Consider the following 17,853-nt stretch of genomic DNA (forward strand, 5'->3'; position numbering starts at 1 on the left):
ATTACCTAACTTCCCTTAAAGATGACTGAAAAGACGAAATACGATAGAGATGAGGGGAATGGCTCCAAATATTATAGAGGAAAGCAGAATAGCTGAACAGGAATTTGTCATTAAGAAAGATTTATGCAAATCTCAAGAGCACCTTAAAAGTTAATCTTAAAAAATTCCCTTTAGTCCAAGCAGATTGCGATTAAGAAAATCGTTTTGGCTAAATCCATGGAAAAATAAATTTTATTACATAATTTAAAGGAAAATAATATATACTTGTAATAGTGGTTTAGGATTTATTGTTTTAGGTAAAGTCCTGCCAAAAATGTTTTTCACTGTTCTATCTTGCCTACGTGTTTTCTAGGTTATTTGTGAAAGTCCTTATTTCAGCTAAAATATGTTATAATAAATCATTCAAAATTATTTTTCAAGCAACGTATTTTTTTTTTTTTTAGGAAAAACACCTGTTCTTTTTGGAAGATGAGCCAATTAAATGTTGGATTGTCAGTCATAGACTAGGAAATGATGAGATCTAAATATACAGTTGCTTAGGTAGGTATAGAATAAAAGCAATTATCACATATAAATCTTATTACTTGACTCAGACCCTTGCTCTAATTAACTAAGAAGAAAATAAATCACCATATCTGGAGATGTGAATTTTACATATTTATCTATTTCATACTTCCTGCACAGGGTATGAAAAGAGTGAACAGGCCGGGCGCAGTGGCTCACGCCTGTAATCCTAGCACTTTGGGAGGCCGAGGCGGGCGGATCACGAGGTCAGGAGATCGAGACCATCCTGGCTAACACGATGAAACCCTGTCTCTACTAAAAATACAAAAAATTAGCTGGATGTGGTGACGGGCGCCTGTAGTCCCAGCTACTCAGGAGGCTGAGGCAGGAGAATGGTGTGAACCCAGGAGGCGGAGCTGGCAGTGAGGCATGATACCGCCACTGCACTCCAGCCTGGGCGACACAGAGAGATTCTATCTCAAAAAAAAAAAAAAAAGAAAAGAGTGAACAATAACTTTCCTGTTTTTTGTTTTGTTGTTGTTGTTTGTGAGACGGAATCTCTCTCTGTCACCCAGGCTGGAGTGTAGTGGCGCAATCTCAGCTCACTGCAACCTCTGCCTCCCGGGTTCAAGTGATTCTCCTGCCTCAGCCTCCCGAGTAGCTGGGACAACAGGCAGGCAACATCACACCCAGCTAATTTTTGTATTTTTAGTAGAGATGGGGTTTCACCATGTTGGCCAGGATGGTCTCAATCTCCTGACCTGCCCGCCTCAGCCTCCCAAAGTGCTGGGATTATAGGTGTTAGCCTCCATGCCCAGCCAATGAACAGTAACTTTCAAGTCCACACAAGACACATGGTGGCAATGTGGCCTCCTCCTAAGCTTAGGTGGCTCTGTGCTATTGTCTCTTCTCCTTTGAGGACTTTCTATGTAGACCTTAGAGATAAAATTAGAGTAGAGTCAAATTTAAGAATAAGAAGGATTTTAAAAGATTATTTACAAGAGCTGCCATGTATTGGGTGTTTACTATATTCTAGTGGCTGGAAAGCTTTTCATGCGCATTGTTTCATTTAGATCTCAGAAAAACCCTATAAAGTTACTATTATCAGCTCCAGGCTTACAGATAAGGAAAGTAAGGCTTAAAAAAGTAAATGCTCTAAAGTTTTAGAGCTGTGGTAGCATTGATTTTCTTACGCCTGTTTGGCGAGTGGGAGGGAGTCTTTTACTCCCACTGCCTGCAAGCTCTGGGTTCTTGGCTATGTCCAACAAGAAGGCACACAGACACCAGAAAGTTGGATTTATTAAGGAACAGAAAAGCTCTTGGCCAGGCGCGGTGGCTCAAGCCTGTAATCCCAGCACTTGGGGAGGCCGAGACGGGCAGATCACGAGGTCAGGAGATCGAGACCATCCTGGCTAACCCGGTGAAAATCCGTCTCCACTAAAAAAGTACAAAAAAACTAGCCGGGTGAGGTGGCGGGCGCCTGTAGTCCCAGCTACTGGGGAGGCTGAGGCAGGAGAATGGCGGGAACCCAGGAGGCGGAGCTTGCAGTGAGCCAAGATCCGGCCACTGCACTCCAGCCTGGGCGACAGAGCAAGACTCCGTCTCAAAAAAAAAAAAAAAAGAAAAAAAAGAAAAAAAAGGAAAAGCTCTAAGCAGAGAGAGGGAGCCCAAAAGAAGGTTGCCAGCTATCAGGCTGAATCTAGGGTTTGTATGGACTGGAAAGGGGAGGCGTGTGCTCACTGGTCTGCAGGCCATCTTGGAGAAAGCGCCACTCAGAAAGAGGTATGACAATGTAAAGAACCAATTGAAGACAGAGGTGAAGGCTTGGCCTGGGACTTTGGCCTGGGAACCAACTGGGCTGAAGTGAAAGTTTGGCTGGAGACTTTGGACCCAGACCAATAAAGGGCTGAAGTCATGATTCACTCTATGTAAATGAAGACTCAGCCCATGGCCAGTCACAGAAAGGTAGGCATATGTAAAACAGGTGAAAAATAAGAACCAAAAAGGAGTGGAATTTGGTCATCTTGTATCACAGAGTTGGCGTTTTCATTCAAGGATGCAGGCTCTTTCTTATCTAGGGCCTGCAGTTTAATTTCCAGGCTGTTCTCTGCTTGAAGGAGTTTTACCAAGGACCCATCCTAACTGCCTGCCTGACTGGTTTCTTCCTTCCTTCCCTTTCAGTAGAGTTGGAATTAGGACCTAGGTTGGACCCTGGCGTTCTTCTTGAACGTGAACACTACATTATTACATGCTACTTCCCATTTAAATTGCTCCTGCAAAAATCCCACCAGTCAATCTAGACCACGTTTGAATGTTTTCATGACATTAGTGACTCTATAAGATCAGAGATGGTGTGATTTTTTTCCTGATAACTATCTTCAAGATAGTACACATAGCCTTGCTAGCTATTCGTTACTTGTGGCTGCTTGTATTTGTTATTTTTGTTATTTTGGGGTTTTTTTTGAGACTGGGGCTTACTCTGTCATCCAGGTTGGAGTGCAGTGATGTATCATAGCTCACTGCAGTCTTGACCTCCGAGGCTCAAGCAGTCCTCCTGCCTCAGCCTCCCAATAGCTAGGACTATGGGCATGCACCTCCATGTCTGGCTAATTCTTACATTTTTTGTAGAGATGGGGTCCCTCTATTTCCCGGACTGGTCTCAAACTCCTGGCCTCAAGTGATCCTCCCACCTGTGCCTCTGTAATACTGTTGGGATTATAAGCATGAGCAACCATGCCCAACTAAGCACAAGCACATTTGTTAAATGAACGAACTCTCCTAATAGGACTTGGGCATATCAAACGTTGATGTGCATGGAACTTGAGTGAATTGTATAACTATATTAGTCTTCTGCTCCATTAAGAAGCATAGCTTTTAACAGACGAGAAACACAGAAGCCTAAAAGGATTGAAGGAGTTGACCAAACGTGTATAGCAGCCAGTGGCTTATACCAGATCACTTCTCTCCCAGGACTATGCTTGATGCCAAAAAAAAAAAAAAAAAAAAAAAAGTCTGTCTCCTTGGTCTCTGATTTTCTGTTTCTCCATCTGTCTTTCCCTTTCCATCTCCTGCTTCATCTTTCTCCCTTGTAAGACAGAGGCAGAGCCTATACCATTTTGCATACCTTAACTATCTCTAAATTCCCAGAACCTAGGCAGCTTTATTTTATTTATTTATATTTATTTATTTTTTATTTTTTTGAGACAGAGTCCCGCTCTGTTGCCCAGGCTGGAGTGTAGTGGTGTGATCTCAGTTCACTGCAACCTCCACCTCCCGGGTTCAAGTGATTCCCCTGCCTCAGCCTCCTGAGTAGCTGGGACTACATGTGTGCACCACCACGCCTGGCTAATTTTTGTATTTTTAGTAGAGACAGGGTTTCACCACGTTGGCTAGGTTGGTCTCGAACTCCTGACATCAAGTGATCCACCCACCTCGGCCTCCCAGAGTGCTGGGAGTATAGGCGTGAGCCACCACACCCAGCCCCTAGGGGGCTTTTAAAAATAAATGTTAAGTAAATGAATGAGTCAATAACTAAAACATATATTTTAACCTCAAACACCATCATTCTTTCCTTTTGTGGACCTGAGACCACTTTTTGGATATAAATGGTTTCTGTAAGCCATACTTTTGTGAAACAGCATGGAGAAGTTGCAGAAAAAAACAACAACAAACAAAACTTACCTGATGTAATCTGATGACCTGCTCAGGTCTGTAGTTACTTATGTTTTAATCACTGAGAAATTGTACCTGTGCTAGCTGATTTGCTTCCTCGTCTCATTCATTAGTATAGCTGAGTGTAATGTTCAGTACTCTGATCTTACATTAGCTTTCCAGGACCCTCTGAAGCAATCAGGAACAATGCACAGATAGAGTGGGACTACATCGAATTCCACCTGTTCTGAAAGCCACTGACAGTCCCCCACACGTGGCTCTTTGTGTTCTGGGACATAAAGAAACAGATTTTTTTTCCCTACAAATCACAAAGCTTCCATTTTGTAAAAATGCAGGTCATGTACAATAGCAGGTGCAGGATTGCTAGTGGAATTCCAGCTCTAAGGACCATATTGCCACTCTTTCATGCTTATAAATGTGCTTGCTTGCTCTTTAGGGAGATTTCAAGAATAAATTTGGGAAGTATTAAAAGGCCACCACCTTGTGCTCGTCTGTAATCGGGCTAATTTGTGGGCTTTGTTTGGATGAGCTTTTTCTTGTTTTGGGAATGAGGTGGTTAAGTTACCTTTAATGATTGCTGCCCAGTTTTGTCTGAAAAAAAAATTATTTTTGCAGGCAGCATTAGACATCTGCTGTGAGCTAGCAATGCCAACATTAGCGGTGGGCATGAAGAAAGCGTCTCAATACTTCGAGCAAACTCGAGAAGATCTTGGTGCCACCTGACCTCACAAGAATCGTTGGGGAGAGACATTTCAGAGACAGTATCTTCCCAACCTACCTGCCTACAAAAGAAATCTGTGCCCGCAGGCTGCTCACACGTGCACAAGTCAATGTCATCACAGGCCGTTTCCTTCTTTAATGTGAAGAGCTTCCAAAGACAAGAAAGCGCAGCGTCTGCTCTTGGTGACTGTTTTATGTTGCACCATAAGCAAGAAAGTAAATAAATGGAGGATAACCACCCCTCCCAATCTGAAAGCATAGCAGGAAGAGCACAAGGCAGACAAACCTAAGAAGCTATGTCACCCAATGCTATTTGAGAAAGTGATGAAGGTGAAAAAAGGTAAGGTGAAGTACTTATACGGTCACAGTAAGACAGTCTGGGCTGTAATGTGATCATTTATCAATTCTCGCAGCCCTTATTATGTTCGCCTCATTTGACTGTAGGAGGGATAGGGTTTCTGTTCTCTACAACTTTTCCAGGTATTTCTGACTCTTAAGAAGATTTTCTAGGTCATGGTGATAATAGTTCATTTTTCTTCATAGTCCAGAAGGCTGCACCTTCTTTTCTCTTGTCCACATCCTGAGAGGAGGCAGAAGTGCCATTGCCCAAGTTGGGAAAGAGGAAGCCACACCTGCACAGAACTTAATGGTTTATTTTATCTTATTTATATATATTTTTTGAGACAGAATCTCACTGTGTCGCCCGGGCTGGAGTGCGGTGGCCCGATCTCTGCTCACTGCAAGCTCCGCCTCCCAGGTTCACACCATTCTCCTGCCTCAGCCTCCCGAGTAGCTGGGACTACAGGCGCCCGCCACCTCGCCCGGCTAGTTTTTTTGTGTGTTTTTTAGTAGAGATGGGGTTTCACCGTTTTAGCCAATGAGGTCTCGATCTCCTAACCTCGTGATCCTCCCACCTTGGCCTCCCAATCTGCTGGGATTACCCCAGTTTGATCATTACACATTGTAGGCTTGTATCAATATCACATGTACCCCATAAATATGTTTAACTTGTCCATCTACAGCAATTAAAAATGAACAATTTTAAAAAGAAAAAAATGTCAATCCCAATAATTGATATCTCTCCCACATGCAAAGTTCACTTACCTGCCTCCTACGCTCCACCAAAGTCTCATCCCATGACAGCATCAGCCAGAAGTCCAGTATCTCATTGTCTAAATTCGGTCCAGGGGAAAATAAAGCTTCTCAGGGTGGTTCTTTAATAATAGCTCTTCAAACACAGTTCCTCTTGATTGGAAGACCTGTGAATTAAAGAGACAAGTTGTCTGCAGCCAACATACATTGGTGAAACAGGAATATGAAAACTGCTAGCAACCCTCCCAGTAAAAGGAAGAAAAGAGAAGGCATACAGGAGACAGTGGGCCATAGCAATTCTTAAATCAAGCAAGACGCAGTTAACAGTTTCTTAGTTAAGACTCGAGACCTGGGCAGGATTCTCCATGGCTCTTGGCTATGCCCACTGAACATTAGTTTCTACTTTCAGAATCATTCTTTCCTTTCCATCAAAGGTAGCCCGTGTATACAGCTGAGATGTTTTCTCAGCCTGCTTTCTGCCTGTAGAAGTTTGGGGATCCCAAGTCATCTTTATAATTTGCTCTCTTTCTATTCCTTTCAGTTCAAGCTGGAGGTATTTTTGCCAAACCAATTCTTATAAAATCTTTATATATCTCCCATGAATCTTATTGGGGTTTATGCCATTAGACAAAAGCCATATCCAGAAATTGCTTTGATATAACCCTTCTCTACTTTGGACTTTTGCTGAGATGAGGAAGGGACAATGCCCTTAACCTTCTTAGAAGCCTGTCTGACTAACAGTGGCCTGAGGACTGGCCACGGTGGCTCCTGTAATCCTAGCACTTTGGGAGGCTGAGGCAGGCGGATTACCTGAGGTCAGGAGTTTGAGACCAGCCTGGCCAACATGGTGAAACCCTGTCTCTACTAAAAATACAAAAATTAGCCGGGTGTGGTGGTACATGCCTGTAATCCCAGCTACTTGGAAGGCTGAGGCAGGAGAACTGCTTGAGCCCGGGAGACGGAGGTTGCAGTGAGCCGAGATCGTGCCACTGCACTCCAGCCTGGATGACAGAGCGAGACTGTGTCTCAAAACAACAACAACAACAACAACAACAAAAACAGTGGCCGGAGACACTGCTTTAGATATATGTGAAGTTCTAACAGTTGTTTTTGTTACAACCAGACCCTCAGCTTCATCTTTATATCATGTTTTCCTGACACTTCCCTGGATTTTATCTTCGTATAGATGCCATTTCTTAATTTTAGGATCGTTTGCCATCTAGAGATGCTGGGAATTTTCAAACTATCAAGTTCTATCTTTTTGCTGAAGAGTCTTTCTGTGGCCTTTCTATGCTCACATTTTATTTTCAACAGAAAAAGGAAAACATGTGGTATCATCCACATTCTGCCAGGAAACCTCCTCAGCTAGATTACCTACTTCATTAGGTAGTTTTCAATTTTTCCATGTTAGCACAGGCAAAAGTATTGCTAAACTTTCTGCTGTTTATAACAAGGATCCTCTTTTCTCCATTTTAAAATAACATTTCCCTTTTTTTTTTTTTTGTTCTCAATGGCCATCAGGCTTCTACTAACAATATCTGTAATATTCTTTAGGCTTTCACTAACACTGCCCTCAAAGTCCTTCCAGCTCCTGACCAATAATCAGTCTGGATTTACACCCACATTTTTGTTTTTTTATTATGACTTACTCAACTTCCAGGTACCGAAGCCTTCATACTCAAAATGAACTCCAAAACTTAGCACCTCGAAACAATAATAAACATTGTACATAGTTTCTGTGTGTCAGGAATTCAGGAGCGATGTAAGCAGGTGGTTCTGGGTTGGGGGTCTCTCGTGAACTTACTGTCAAGGTGTTGACTGGGGACTGAAGTCACTTGAAGACTTGACTCTGCTGAGTATCTTCCAAGGTGGCTCAGTCTAGTTGTTGGTAAGGTGTACTGGTGTTGTCCAGTGGTTGGTAAGGTGTGCTGGTGTTGTCCAGCTCCTGGCCCTAAGGCTGCTTGAGTGTCATCGTTAATTGTATCATGAGAGCTGGCTTCTTCCAGGGCAATTGATCTAAGAGAGCAAGCTGAAAGCCCCAATTTCTTTTTATAACCTAGCTTCAAAACTCACACACCACCATTTCTGCAAAATCGTAGTTGTTACATGGTCAGCCCTACTAAATATGGGAGGAGATTATACAAGGATGTGAAAACCGGAATGCAGGCTCATTAGGGACTGTCTCAGAAGCTGTGTATCAGTATTTTTTCTCATTATATTTTCCTATAATAATTACCTGATTTGTTTATTTGATTAGCTTTACATATCTTAATCTTTATTTTTTCTCTAAGGCTTCATCATCTTTGAAATACCTGGACATTATTTTTGCAAACCTTGAAATGTATTCGATTATTTCTGCTTCCATTGTTTTCTTATGAACATCATCCTTCATATTCCTCCATCCTTTTTTTGGCGGGGGGCAGGGGACGGAGTCTCGCTCTGCTGCCCAGGTTGGAGTGCAGTGGTGCGATCCTGACCCACTGCAGCCTCCACCTCCCAGGTTCAACTGATTCTCCCACTACAGCCTCCTGCGTAGCTGGGACTACAGGCACCCGCCACCATGCCTGGCTAACTTTTGTATTTTTAATAGAGAGGGGGTTTCACCTTGTTGGCCAGGCTGGTCTTGAACTCCTGACCTCAAGTGATGCCTCCGCCTCGTCCTCCCAAGGTGCTAGGGTTACAGGCATAAGCCACCATGCCCAGCCCTATTTCTCCATCTTCCTGCTCCATCCAGGCTCATTCCTTCCTAAGCTTGATGCACAGTTGTGATCCCAGGACTTCCCTTCACTGCTATTTTGTATTATAACTCTTGTTTACTGGATCCCACATTTTCCTCTTTGTTGGGTTTCTTGTTTATTTTTGCCACAGCACAGGCTACAGGAGTTTGAAGAACAGTGCACGGGAGAAGTTTGTGAGTTCTGTGAAATGTCTTTATTCCACCCTCACTTGTTCCTTGGCTGTCCTCGCACTTGTAAAATTGAAGAACTGAAAAAATGAGCATAAGCTTGGTGAATATGGGTGCAGTTTGTCAAATTGTAGGCTCCTTTGTAAGATATCAAGGAGCATATGGGTTTTATTTTTGTTTTTCCATTGGTAGACTCTCAATTTTCATTGTGCAGAGATCATTCCTCTAGAGCCGATTAGTTTCTCCAAAGAAGAATCTTTCATTCTCTTCCCTGGGGTGGGAGGGATGTGCCCGTGACAGCTGCCTTCCAGGAGCAGGGCTGAGTTGGAGGGCTGGGGGCCTCACAGTTCAGCAGGCAGGCCCTGTAACACCCTGGATTGCGGCATCAGGCCTCCTCTGTCTTCAGCTGCGCCCCTAATCTTCAGTTCAATTTCTACAGGAAAAAAAAAACAAATATTTCCCATTGCTCATGGGAAAGTGAGCAGAGGGGTGGTTACCTGACTCTTCAGAGTGGGCTGGATCCTGCTGGTTCAGCAGCTCAGCATGGCGTCTTCCAAAGGACTCACCTGTTTATCATCACCCACTCTCATCTGAACTCCTTCACAATCTACCTTTCCAGTCAGAGCTAAATCAATCCCCCACCTGCTTTCTGTATCCTCATCCCACCCCTTTATATATATATATATCTTAGCTTCTGTTTTTTTCCCTTTGCCAGTGTGATTCGCTTTGCCCATGGGTAAATACCTTTCAAAAAATTGGTTTACTGTTTATTTAGTTTGAGACAGGATCTCCCTCTGTCACCCAGGCTGGAGTGCAATGGTATGATCACAACTCACTGCAGCCTCGACCTTTGGGGCTTAGGCGATCCTCCCACCTCAGCCTCCTGAGTAGCTGGGATTACAGTCGTGTGCAACCATGCCTAGCTGATGTTTTAAAAAATATTTTTGTCAAAACAGGGTCTTGCAGTGTTGCCAAGTCTGGTCTCAAACACCTGGGCTGAAGTGATCCTTCTGCCTCAGCTTCCCAAAGTGCTAGGATTACAGACATGAGCCACTGCACCTGGCTGCTGTGTGTTAAATTGGCATTTTGGAACAAAAGAAAAAAAAAAAAAACACGTGTGATCATTTCTTTATGCATCACTATAAGTACAGGTAATGGATTTCAATTTGCGAGACAAAAACATAACACAAAAACTCAAACCAAAGAAAGTCAACCTATGACCACTGCAGATAGGGAGCAAAAACCTACTAATATTGCCCGAGTGAGCCTGCCTCTTACAGCCCCTGTATTCTGCAAGACAGATCTTTATACCTTCCCTGAACAGAAAAGTTCCCTCCCTTTTCCAGTACCCAGCCTGCTCTCAAGCATCTGTAGCCAATACTGCCGATACAGACCTCTCAGCCAAGGAAAGCAGATGGCTTTCAAGCACTGATTAATTACCATTCTTCCTCCGCTTAGCTTTCCAGCTGTGGTTTACTTTCTCCTTCCTGGCACGGAGGCATGTCTTCTGGTATCTTTGCTTCCCCGCAAAATGTCAGGAGCACTCCTGTCTTTTACTAAGTCTCTTCTGGCCATCAGCTCCACATTGCTGGTGATGAGCATCGCTTTTTGGCTTATCTCAAACCTACCATGTGGCAGTAACTTTCATCTGTAATGGAATAAAACAAATCTATGCTCGTCTGGTTCCTTGACCACTGATTGCCTGATGGAGCAAACAGGAAGCAGAAAGTCAAATGAAAGGAATCCTCCATGGGTCAAATAAATCTTTCTGTCTGTCTTCTGGAGCTGGACCCATGAGAGAAATCAGCTCTAGGGTTTAGCTCCCTGTTTAGCCTGATTTTTAAAGTTACAGGGCACATCCAAAACCAAAATGGGGTTATGAATAATGAAGCATTGGAGTTTGGCATATGGCTGGCCACATTTGTTAGCATGGAAATAGTCCATCTTGCCACGTGATTTTGGGGATTTAGCAAGCTCTCCTAATCACCTGTTTTCTCTAAGCAGGGGTTCTGCAACAGAAATGCATTGTATATCAGGATTGCCCTGGAAACCTTGACGTAAGACACATGTTCAGACTCTACCCCGGGAGGTTACTCCATTCAAGGCATTTGTGTTTTGAAAATAGCTCTCGGCCGGGCGCAATGGCTCACGCCTGTAATTCCAGCACTTTGGGAGGCCGAGGTGGGCAAATCACAAGGTCAGGAGATCGAGACCATCCTGGATAACATGGTGAAACCCGTCTTTACTAAAAATACAAAAAAAAAAAAAAAAAAAAAAAACGTAGCCAGATGTGGTGGCGGGCACCTGTAGTCCCAGCTACTTGGGAGGCTGAGGCAGGAGAATGGCATGAACCTGGGAGGCAGAGCTTGCAGTGAGCCGAGATCGTGCCACTCCAGCCTGGGCAACAGAGTGAGACTCCATCTCAAGAAAAAAAAAAAAAGAAAGAAAAGAAAACAGCCCTCTCAGTGATTTTGGTTAAGAAGCACTGTTCTAAAGAAATATCTAACATGAAAGAGGCAACACAGTATAACGATTATTAAAAAATAAAACTCCGGATGCCTGGGTGTAGGTCCTGGGCCTGGCTAAGTTGTTTTCTCTCATTAATCGGGAGACCATATAATTTATCATCCACATTAGGACATATTTGAAAGGAAAAGAGGGAGCTATTAATGTCAGGACAAGATGCATACACTGAGGCTGTGCGGACACACCAGTCATCCTACTCATTAGTCAAATGCGAGACTGAAGTAGAGAACTCTGAGGTCCCTTTCAGACCCATGATTCTATAATTTATGACAACTGGGACAAGTGCATGCAGGACAGAGTCTCATTCTAAGAGTTGTTGAGGCACCATCTATACTCAAGATGGCTGAGATTCTAAGTGCAAACAGGACAGAGTTGTTGAGGCGTCATCTACACTCAGGAAAGCTGAGATGGGCAGTGTTCACAGCTCAGAGGCTGAGACCTGATGGTGCATGAGGCTGAGGGGCCAGGCAGATCAAGCTAACAGGAGGAAATGACCCTTCTAGGGCAAAGGCCCCAAAAAGCATGGGTCAGGAGGGGCAGATTCACAATCAGCGTTCATCAGAGGCAGCTGCTATTGCCATCAGAACCCCCGAGGATGGGCATAGCTGTTACTTGAGGTCTACTGACTTTTACACATGCTTCTGGGTCATATTCAGTGTGATACTCTTAAGACATTTACACACATTTCTGTATTATCTCCCATACGTGACACAAACAATCTGTGCAGCCATCTCCTTGGTGCCTCTGCCATGTGGCACAATTAGGGAAAAGGGTATTTAGATTAATCTAATGTATATATAACTTAATTATAATATATATTTGTATATGTATTAATATATACATAACTTAATAATGTATATATAACTAATATAACTTAATTATAAGTTAGTATAGAAATTATACCATACACGGCTGGGTGCGGTGGCTCACGACTGTAATCCCAGCACTTTGGGAGGCCGAGGCAGGTGGATCACCTGAGGTTAGGAGTTCGAGACCAGCCTGACCAACTTGGAGAAGCCCCATCTCTACTAAAAATACAAAAAATCTGCTGGGCGGATGCCTGTAATCACAGCTACTCAGGAGGCTGAGGCAGGAGAATCGCTTGAACCCAGTGGGCAGAGGTTGCGGTGAGCTGAGATTGTGCCATTGCACTCCAGCCTGGACAACAAGCGTGAAACTCTGTCTCAAAAACAATATATATATATGGCATGGTATATATATACACACACACACCATACACAATATATACACCACACACATATATACCATACATATATATATATATATATATATATACACACACACACAATATACACATGAGTATGGTATAAGCAGAGATTTGAGGACAGAGGCAAACAGAGACAGAGTGAGAGAAGACAAAGAGAAGGAAGGAAGACCGAGAGACAGAGGGAGAAAAGGAATGAGGAAAAGAAAGAGGGAGGAAACAGAGGAGGAGGAGGGAAAAGAGAGAGACAGAGACAGAGAAAGCATGATAACATAAACAGAGAAGCAAACAGAAAGATGGGGAGAGACACTGAGAGAGAAGGAGAGACATACATGAAGAGTTAGATGTACACGCATGAGCATGCACACACATGAGCGTGTCTCCGGGAAAAAGAAAGGTAAGTCCAAGGTTAGATTTTGTAGTCAAAACCTTGGAAAGGCTTGTATTGGAACATAGGAAGTGGAACGGCTCACACAGTTGCTGAAGCTGTTTTGATGAACACAATCCAGTTCATTTCACGTAGATCTAAGCTCACGCTGTTTGGAAGGAAATTGCTCACTGCAGCTATGCTTTAGGGGTGTGATCAGAGGGGCTGGCATTGATGGAAAGCTTCTCCCCACCGCCCTAGGAGGAAGCCGGCAGATTGTGAACAGCTCTGTTCTCACAACTGTGGCAGTGTCATCTGTTTGTCAGAATCGTGACCTGAATGCAGCATTCAGGATGTGCACATGCTTAGCCCGGGATTAGAATTCTCCTGGCTGCAAAATCGTTTTGCTTCTTGCTGATTTCTTACCTTTGGCAGAGAATGGCAGCACAGCAAGGAGAAATTGCTATTGTCTGGCTAAGAGTTATTTTCAGAGAGTCTTGGAGAGGCCATCTGTCCCTGAGGGAATGCAGGAGGAGAAGGAAGCCAAGAGGTAATTATTTGGCTTGACAAGTGACATAGGGTGATGTGGCTGAAGGGCCAGCAGGAGGCTGGGGTCTCCAGGAAGAGCTTTGTAAACAGAAACTTGCTTTCACTTGGAAAATGCTGTGCATATTTCTCCTCCCTGCACATCAGAAAGGACAAACTGAGCTGCAGAAGGCCTAGGGAGGGGCCAATGCAATAGTTAAGGGCATGGAGATCTGGGAAGATGGGAAGCATTAGGATCTTCAGTCCAGAGCGGCAGAGGATGAGGAGGGAGAGGATAGATCTCTGAAACAAAGGAAGGGAAAGGGTGGAGTGCATGGGCTCGGTCACGAGATTCCTGGATATCGAACCCTTGAAGGTTTAGAAAGGTCATTATAGAAAAAAAAAAAAAAAAAACCCATGGATTTTTATGGTGAACAGTAAACTTGGGAAAGTTGTAGACAAACTCAATGAACATGTTTAGAAATGATAAATGCTGAAGGTATTAATACAGGCAGAAAGGATGTAGACAAATCTCTGCAGTGCACAAGAATGGCTTCGTCTGCTCACATCCCTTGCTAAGGGGATGGCCCTTTCCAGGCTTCTCCTGCCTAACTAGCTTGGCTTCAGTTTGCCCTTCCTGGGCCCCATGACCAACTGGGCTAGGCGGGGGCACCTAACCCAAGGGCAGCCAACTCTATCCTATTGTTATTTCTTTTTTTCCCCCCCACTCAATCCTGCATGAAAAAGCTATACCTCAGACAATCCCACGACATAAAGAAGAGCATCGTCAGTACCCGGGACAGGGCAGGGCTCAACCCTCCTAAGAGTTAACTCTACATGACACCTACTGTATGCCGGGTACTCTGCTAAGTGCTTACCATATATCGCCCAGTCACATTTAATTCTCATAACTCAATAAGGCAGCAACTATTTTTCATTCCATTTCACAGAGGAGAAAGTCAAATGGAGAAAGATTAGCAAACAGCTAGGATTGGAGTTCCAGTCAGTCTGACTCCTGAGCCCAAGCTTTAACTCTATACTTTAGCTCTATACTGACTCCCATCAACTCTGGCCTCTATCCTCCTCTTATTTTCCTTTTCTATTCATTCCCATTCTCTCCAATCACCCCTACCCTTTTCTATGTCATCAAACTTCTATGACTGGTTGTGAAGCTCCTAAGTGTCATTTAGGATGCTTTCAGTAAAGTCCATAGAAAACAAACTAAAATAATTTAAATAATAAAGATGATGAGATTTTTTTCCTTCACATAACAGGAAGCTTAGAGGTAAAGAAAATCCAATGTTTTTCTAGCTAATGACTCAGCATCAATGACAAGGCTCTATCTTTCTCTTCTACCATCCTTTGCTTGTTGGCTAGCTCCCCTCAGGCTCACAAGATGGCTACAGCAGCTCTGGACATCACATCCTTAAACCCCAGTTTCAGAGAAAACAAATATGGCTCCTTTCTTGTGCATTTCCTTTAAATAATGAAGAAATATTTCTCAAAGTCCCTGGCAGATTTTTCCTCACATCTCATTGGTCAGGATTCAGTCACATGGCCATGCTAAACCAATCACTGGTAAGAAAAGTGGGATAACTGTTATTGTTTAGACCAACAATAATATACATGACTCGACAAGGGGACCGGTGAACAGAAGAACAGAAATCAGAATTCTGACAACGTAAAAGAAGCAGAAGTCATTGTCAGGTAGGCGACCACAGTTATTTTCTTTTGATCCCAGCAAACATCTTCTGCTTCAGTCAGTTAGTATCCTTGCACGTGACTCATTCATTCTTGCCTCATTAATTTCTCATACTGTCGTTTCCTTCCTAGATACTTTCTACCTGGTCAATCTCCCCAGGACCCAGCTGAGTCTTTTCATAACTGTTTCTCTGATGTTTAATCCTTACTAACTTTTTCCTCTCTGAACTTTCTTATATTTACTGTGCTTTTTTTTTTTTTTTTTTTTTTTTTTTTGAGATGGAGTCTTGCTCTGTCACCCAGGCTGGAGTGCAGTGGCTCAATCTCGACTAACTGCAAGCTCTGCCTCCCGGGTTCACACCATTCTCCCGCCTCAGCCTCCCAAGTAGCTGGTACTGCAGGCACCCACCACCACGCCCGGCTAATTTTTTGTATTTTGAGTACAGATGGGGTTTCACCGTGTTAGCCAGGATGGTCTCCATCTCCTGACCTTGTGATCTGCCCGCCTCGGCCTCCCAAGGTGCTGGGATTACAGTCGTGAGCCACCACACCGGTATAATGTAGCTATTAGCTGTTATGAAATTGTCAGGATTTACTCCTGTTTCTCAGAAAATAGTTTGGGAAATGTCATTGGAATAGAAATTAGGATAGATGATCTTTAAAGAGACTTTCAACTCTCATATTTTATGACTCCACAAGTCTACAATAACTGGTTTCTCTCCTTTGAGACTGTTCACTCACTGAGGACAGGGTCCAAGCCTATGTGTCTTTATGTGTTCAACAACATATAACATGGTGATTGATGCATTTCGGGAATTCTGTAAATAATCATTGACTGACTGACTGGTCAATGGCTGCTCTAAACACCACTAATTCACTACTCAAGAGATTCTCACTGACTTTAGACATGAACTCTCCTAACTAGATTCAAGCAGGTGGTTGATAATTTGTTTTTCTGTCATGGCTGGATCTTAATGTTGGTATCTGCCCTAGAATATAGGTGATTTGCCCAATGACATTTGGACACCGGGTGAAAGGTGGAACACAGACAAGTAAGCAGGTTTATAGAGCATGAAAAAGAAGGTGTTCTAGAAGTGAGCTCAGTAAACACCCACACAGAAACAGCCAGCATAGACCATGACAGAGAGTCAAGGGTAACAGCACAGGGAAAGAGCCTTAGGTGATCCAGAATTCACCAGAGAGGGTGGAGCAGATCCCCCTTGAGTGTGACTCAGGGCCAGGAGGGTTAGACATATTTAATACACTTCAGGTCAGCGTAATGTTCCTAAAAATAGAAGATCAAAGATGTTCAGTCTGCTTGATTGGTAAAGATATTCAGGAAATACTTTGGGCGCGGTGGCTCACGCCTGTAATCCCAGCACTTTGGGAGACCAGGGCAGGCGGATCATGAGGTCAGGAGATCAAGACCATCCTGGCTAACACGGTGAAACCCCATCTCTACTAAAAATACAAAAAATTAGCTGGGCGTGGTGGTGTGTGCCTGTAGTCCCAGCTACTCAGGAGGCTGAGGCAGGAGAATGGCGTGAACCCGGGAGGCGGAGCTTGCAGTGAGCCGAGATTGTGCCACTGCACTCCAGCCTGGGTGACACAGCGAGACTCCGTTTCAAAAAAAAAAAATTAAAGTTATTCAGGAAATAAAGAAAGCATTGTAGTGAACATGAGATTAAAATATAGGGAAACACCAGTCTGGCATGGATGGCCCCTGCCTGTCTCCTGTAATTCCCAGCATTACCTATCCCAGCACCTGGCACGCTTCACAGCAATGGTCTGTTTATGTGTCTGACTTTGCCAGTATTGTGAGATCTGTGATGGCAGAAGCCCTGCGTCGTTCATCAGCATATCCCCTGTGTCTGTTGGATGAAGAGACCCAGTGTCCACTTGGCTCTAGACAGTGTATGTGGTTGTCACTGTGACCTCCATCTATTTCATCTGCCCTTCCGGGGCACTTAGCACCCTCCCTGGGGCTCCTCTTCTGTCCTCAGATACAGAAGCCACCCCATAGAGGATTCGATGTCCTTAGAGAATATGGAAGCTCCACTGCACGGATGAGGAAACCAAGGCTCAGATCAGGAAAATCGCGGAAGCCAGAGGGAAGCGGTGAAGCCGCAGCACATCTCCAGCCTCAGCTGAGACCACCTCTACATCCTCACTCTTGTTGCTAGGCAGCACTGCTTCAGATTTTCAAAGTTTGCTGAAATTCTAAAATAAACCACTGAAATTGATTTGCTCACTTTGAGCTTTATGGAGGGTGGAACTGAAAGGGGGTGAGTTAATACTTCATCAGTCCTCTTATAGATAAGCTTTTACTTCCACCATGACATTGGTGAAGAGACATGGATAGTAACGTGAGTAGTACAGAGGTGAGGGGTAGGGGGAAGCTGATGGAAAAGAGGAGCCCAGTAGACCTGCTGACGCCATTGTTCCCCTTCACCACTCATTCAGTTCCGCTCCTTAGCTTGGCATTTAATGTCCTTCCTGATCTTTGCCTCACCTGCTTTGCTGGCCATATTTTTCCTAAATAATAATAATAATAATAACACAATTAGAATTTTCAAATAACTTTCACATTCACTCTTGATTTGATCCTGCAGACGA

General features: G+C 43.8%; 1 long non-coding RNA gene across 2 annotated transcripts in view; it reads left to right on the forward strand.

Annotated features, from left to right (window-relative positions):
• The window catches only part of LOC111551348, a 68,279-nt gene that overhangs the window by 17,075 nt on the left and 33,351 nt on the right, over positions 1–17,853 (forward strand). The window contains exons 4-6 of one of the 2 annotated variants that reach the window (XR_003309959.1): positions 444–540; positions 4,792–5,236; positions 17,241–17,462. This is a non-coding gene — a long non-coding RNA (uncharacterized LOC111551348). Of the gene's footprint in view, positions 1–443; positions 541–4,791; positions 5,237–17,240; positions 17,463–17,853 lie in introns of those variants that run through there. The other variant, XR_003309958.1, reaches the window with a different exon arrangement.

Source organism: Piliocolobus tephrosceles, chromosome 7 (assembly GCF_002776525.5).
Source record: "Piliocolobus tephrosceles isolate RC106 chromosome 7, ASM277652v3, whole genome shotgun sequence".
Taxonomy (NCBI): domain Eukaryota; kingdom Metazoa; phylum Chordata; class Mammalia; order Primates; family Cercopithecidae; genus Piliocolobus; species Piliocolobus tephrosceles.